This window comes from Trichechus manatus, unplaced genomic scaffold (assembly GCF_000243295.1).
Source record: "Trichechus manatus latirostris isolate Lorelei unplaced genomic scaffold, TriManLat1.0 scaffold00192, whole genome shotgun sequence".
Taxonomy (NCBI): Eukaryota; Metazoa; Chordata; class Mammalia; order Sirenia; family Trichechidae; genus Trichechus; species Trichechus manatus.
The window spans coordinates 3,016,177-3,022,176 of NW_004444128.1; the positions used below are offsets into that span (position 1 = coordinate 3,016,177).

General features: G+C 35.0%; 1 protein-coding gene across 1 annotated transcript in view; it reads right to left on the reverse strand.

The window, feature by feature from the left end:
- Positions 1-6,000, reverse strand: part of LINGO2 (leucine rich repeat and Ig domain containing 2) — a 348,198-nt gene that overhangs the window by 330,619 nt on the left and 11,579 nt on the right. The window lies entirely within an intron of this gene.

Sequence of the window (6,000 nt, forward strand, 5' to 3'; positions counted from 1 at the left end):
ATATGCATGACATTAGTACATAAGTTTTCTACTGTTTGTTAAAGGAGGAAACCAGTTTGTCATTGATATTGTCATCAGCAAGTTATTTGTTTAGCACCAGGGCCTATTATAGTACTAGTAGTAATGGAGCCTCCATAAAAAGAAACACTATGGGTTCTTCCTCTTAAGCTATTTTCAAATGTATGGAAAAGCAAAATACACACACAGGCAACAAGAAGGAAATTATACAATTTCATAAAAGTGTATTATACAATACAGCAAATAGTACACGTATTTATAATGGCATAGAGATTGAATTGCTAATTTTAAGAATTGAGAAGTAGGACAGTATAGTGGATTACTAACAGACTTTATGGTGATGAGATCTTGGGAGGAAAACTCACCCGGACACATATTAGCTGTGTGACCTTGGGCAAGTTATTCACCTTTCTAAGTCTCCGTTTCTTCATCTTGCATATGTATGACTATGTCTACATTCTACGGTTGCTGACATAAAATACCCGTATTGGGCTTGATATTCAATTCAGAGTGGTAATCATTATTTTATTACTATTGTTATGTTTGAATCAATAGAAAGAGACATGATATAGCCAGGCATTGGTTATCCTTCCTTTCACATTTCTGCATAAGAAGCATTGTAAAGATTATTTGTCTCCAGCAGTATCTTAATTTCATGCTAAACCATATCCTCAGAATGAATAAATCCTTTGAAATTAAATGTTCCCTTTGCTCACTCGGGTTTCCTGCTACTTAGTCCAAAAACCTCTTACACACACTTCTATCAAACTGTTAGCGCTGTTCTGCCTCTGCTTGGCTTTCCATTCAACTCCGCAGTCCATCACTTCAGTGCCGCTCTTCCGCAACAGAACCTCCCTGAATCTCTTTCTGTTCTAAGGTCGGCTTCCTCTGCTCTTCACTGAAGGCAGCCATGAGCTGTGAGGGAGGATGGGCTGCTTTCTAGCCCTGGCTTGTTGAAGATACCTACTGTCTAATCCTAGGAGACCGTTTGCCTGGAATCTTTTTATTCAGCTCTGGTTGATTCACTGTTCACCACTCCACTGTATTTTTCTCTCTACACTCCCTCTCTCTCCACTCACATCTCAGCTGATGACTTAGATTATACCTTCACTGAGAGGACGAGGGCCACCCAGAACCAAAGTTCACTAAGCCCTGGCCAGAAATTCTTGCAATTGTTGACTCATCCTAATTCTTCTCCTAGTATGGTTTTAGATGGCATGTTGTGAGATTAATTATGACAGTTAATTGTTTTGTCCATGTTAAATGTAGTTTTAATTCTAACATTTCATTTCAAAATTAATAATAGTGTCTTATAAAATACATGTGCTAAAAATAAAAAAGGTTAAAGCCATAATTATAGGTAGATAATGTCAAGGATTCCAAAGGACAGTCTCTGTGAGTATATATTAGAGTACTATTTCCAAATTAGAGAATTATGTTAACAGATGAGGGGGATTTGTTTACTGCTATAAGATATCAGTTTATATTTCATTTAGTGGCTTTCGATGTATTTTACCAATTCTAAAGACTATAATTTGGTATCTTTGCATAAGAAAAAAAAAAAAAAACCAGCTATTTACCTTTGTATCAAGGAAGCCAGCAATATGATTTAATTTAGCTTATAAAATAATAGGCTGTTAACCAGGGCATTATCTCAAAGTCACAACACTAATCCTAACTCATAAACCTGTTGTTGTCCTAAGACAGAAGTTGTTGATATGAATAGAGTAGACCAAAGTCTCAAGGAGCCTGAAGAAAAGAAATGCTTATATAACTAAATAATAATAATAACCATCACCAAAAACATCTAACCTTTATCAAGTGCTTACTAGATGCCAGGCACTCTGCCAAGCACTTTATGTGGATTGTCTCATGTATTCTGGAGACTAAGAAAAAGTACTCTGAAATTGGGTTTAAAAAACAGACTTCTATATAAACCTGCTACATGTGTAGATTCTAATAATAATAATAGTAGTAATAATGATCTAGCACTATAACTGATTTACAATGTGTCAGACACTCTGCCAAGTCTTTCATATTTATTATCTAATTTAATCCTCACAATTGCATAATGGGGCTGCTACTAACAATACCTTCATATTACTGATTGGGAGTTGAAGCTCTGAGAAGATAATTAACTTGGACGAGATCACGTAATTTGTAAGTACTAGAGCTGGAATTCAAACCCAGGCTTTATTTTAAGCTAATGCCTATACATATTATGGCATATTTTCTACCGAAATTTGCCATAGTCCACTTTCTTAAAATAGGGAAAGGGTAATTTTCTGTGGTGGCAGCATTCCAGTGACTTCTACCCAGAGAATCTGTCCACACTCAACAGCTTAGAAAGAATGAAGAAAGTTTGTTAAGGCTTGTGGAAAAGGAAGGAGCCCTGATGGTGCAGTGGTTAAAGCATTTGTTTGCCAATTGAAAGGTGGGCAGTTCGAACCCATCAGCTGCTCCATGGGTCCTATAACGGTCAGTATGAGTCAGAATTGACTTGACCGCAATGGCTTTGGTGAAAAAGTACCATACTTTATTCGTAAAGACAATGAGATATTTAATAAATGTTTATTTTCTCCTTGTTACCTCCTTTATTTTAGATTACATCCTCCATACCTCTATTTCTTGAGTACCATTATATGTAACTACATGATTTTAAAATATCTGTTACTAAATGCTGGCAATATTGATAACCATGAGAGGATGAGACATCTGTACTCTAACAATGGGCAGGAGAAACCAAATACCAACTGATTCTATTAAGAAGAGAGAGTGATGCTTCTCTACTGTTAAAAGTATAAAATTTGCAATTTTAAGTTTAAGCACAGGTTTTGATATTCATTCCTTCATTCACTCACTCATCAGATATATTTACTGGGCATGTGTGGTGCTCTGGAATTAAGGTCTTGAAGAAAGACAAAGACCCTAGACTCAACAATCTTACATTCTACTGAATTATATGTACGTTTCCTTAAGTATGCATGTTTAGAAATAAGTTCTTGGATTTTTCCCAGACTATAAGAGAACTTCTCTGAAAATAGATGATTCAGTCATACCAAATGTACTGACTCTGGTGTACCACTGATGAGCCTTAGAACAGTGGTAATTTTCAATAAAATAATTGGAGTGAAAGTGATGCTGTGAGTTAGGAGTTTCCCGTGGCAGAGGTGTTAATGCGCCCTGGCTCATTAGAGGATTGTGTCAAAGAAGGTTGGGCTGAAATTCACTCTCATTCATTTTGTGTCTCCTTCAGGCTCCCTTACCGAGTTATTTTCCATAGCCTGAAAGCATCGCTATTATTTTGACCAAATGTGCATTGTGAAGGAACGGACATGGTACTTTTAGCAGAATTGCTTAATTCATAAAAATGTGCCTGCGATGCATGCTGTGTTCCCAAGGAGTGAAGCATAGTGACTGATGTGATGATAAAACAATGAAGGGAAGAATGAAGCCTGAGAGATAAAAGTCTCAAAAGGGAAATAAAATAGGGTAGCAGCTGCCCCCATATTAATTGAAGTTTAAATTTCAGGAATGGGATCTGAGGTTTAATTTCTAGCATATACTGAGAGAGAGATGTGTGTGTGTGTGTGTGTGTGTGTAACATATTTCTAAAAACAGAAAAAAGTTCCAAATGTAGAAAAGCTTATTAACTATCATGGAGAGATACTCATTTACTCAACATTTATCAGAGTACAAGAATCAATGCTAGACAGGTACTGTTCTAGGCACTAGGGATGCAGCAAGCTAAAAAACAAACATTTCTGAACTCATGGAAGTAAATGCTCTAAGTTTATCTTTTGTCTCTGAACACAGCTTTCCTGTCACCACCTCCATCTCTTCCAGAATCATTTTCTTAAGTATAGATTAGATTACATCTCTTTCAGATTTTTATAACCACCGTAGCTGTGCATGCAAAACACTCCAATCTAGCCACCATGTATATGTCCTTCCTCTTCTTGCATTATTTACTCCCTACTTTTCTATTCTCCAATCAACGTTTTTTGTACCCCAGGGTGGCTTTGCCAGGCTATGCCTAGAATGCCTTCACTCCTATTTTCCACCAATTAAAATTTTCCCCACCTTTTAGGGTACAGTTGAAATGTTTTTTTTAAGCCTTTGAGATTTTCTAATATTCCTATCAGTTTTAACAGTACTTCATCTTAGTTTTTGCAGAATTTAATTGGAAACGTATCATTAATGTTTTTAGTTCATTTTGCAGGCAGTGAGCTGTTTACATGTCTGCGTTTCTTTGTGAGTGTGAACAACTCGAGGACGGGGCAGAGGTGGCTGCTAATTTATCTCTGGCCAGATACTGCTTTACATGTTACAGAAATTCAAAAAATGTTTGGCTGCAGATAAATATGTAGCCAGATATTATTTAAGATTTACATAAGGCATTGCATGATGGAAACAGCCACTCATTAAGATCTCAAGATTTTATTTTCAAAGACCTCACCCTACAAATAGTTGCACAAATGTGAATGCCCATTACTCGCTACAGAGAGCAGGGAATACAGTGCATACACAGATGTTACCCAAATGAACCACCTTGGAGACAGCATAACCCATTACATCAGGCATGCTATTATCAGAAGTGCATTGAAAAATCTCACCTTTTATATCCTGTCTTTAGAGTTAATATTGCTTCTACGTATGAGAATATAGTAATGTAATCTTGAGCTAGGCAAAGCTTTACTTTAAAAATATTTGAAGAAAGAAAAATTGCTTCTAAGCTAAGGAACAGTGCACATTTTTATGCCTTTCTTATAAACTTCTAAGAAACAGAATTGGGAAGTCTTGACACTTCACAAAGACGCTAACATGCACTGCCATAAAAAATATAACTGCCATTTATATGACAGAGAACAAAAATGGATTCAAAACTAATTATCAACTATAAAATTGTAATGTATACATTTTCTGTTCATTTCAAAGGAGTTAACCTTTAACTGTGAAAATATATGAACTCAACGTCAAATTTTTTATGTTCCAGAGGACACTTCTAAATCAGATATTTCTATACAAAGCAGTGGAACACACTACTTCTTTATATCTTAACAGGATTCACTTCAAAAGACTGTATGAAGAGCAGGGCAGTTATGTTGCTTTCTAATACTTGGATTAAAATTATGTGTTGTATACTTTCTCCATATAAAAGACTCACACATGACAGACAGATATTCTAAAGAATAAAAATAACCATCCCTACAAATAGAGGAGAGCTCTTCCCCTGTGATAACGTAAATAATTACTAATTGCATTACAGTATTACATAATTATTTATCTTTAAAATAGACTTCATTTTGTCCCCCCTCTTTACGTTCTTTCTAAGTCCCATGCTTTAACATGCAAGACAATTTTGTTAAGAATGTTGAAATGAACTTGATTTTGAATTCGGAGCTTAAAACTTAAAAATTTAAGAATATGCAAGTCTATCATACAGCATTTTTGCTATAATTATGTTCTAGATAGTAATGTCATGAAGTGTGGAACTGAGTTGAGTTTCCTTACACAAATGCATCCCGCATTTTGATACCCCTTTTATTAACAGACTGGCAGGTAACACACCTTGTTACTAAACAGGACAAAATTATTCATCAATTCAGTACATCTAGACTCTTTCCAACAAATTAGAAATTTGTAACTATTTGGGCTTTATACTCTCATAATATTACCTTATGGATAAGTAAGTCATTAGGGGATTGGAAAGGGATATTTATTAAATTTAAGAGAACCAACTGTATTTAAATATTTTAGAAGTCCTCATTTATATCCAAATATTTATGTTAGGCAATAATTTACTGATTAAGTTCCATTTACATTATTTTTCAGAAGGTAAGAAAGCTACATTTATAAAAAGGTTAAAAAGCTCAAGCATTCATAACTTAGAGTAATCATCTATTTTTTCCTAAGTTAATGCATTATATTTCTATTTGAACCTAAAGAAAATCTTGCTTTGGGATGCATAAAATTCAAAGA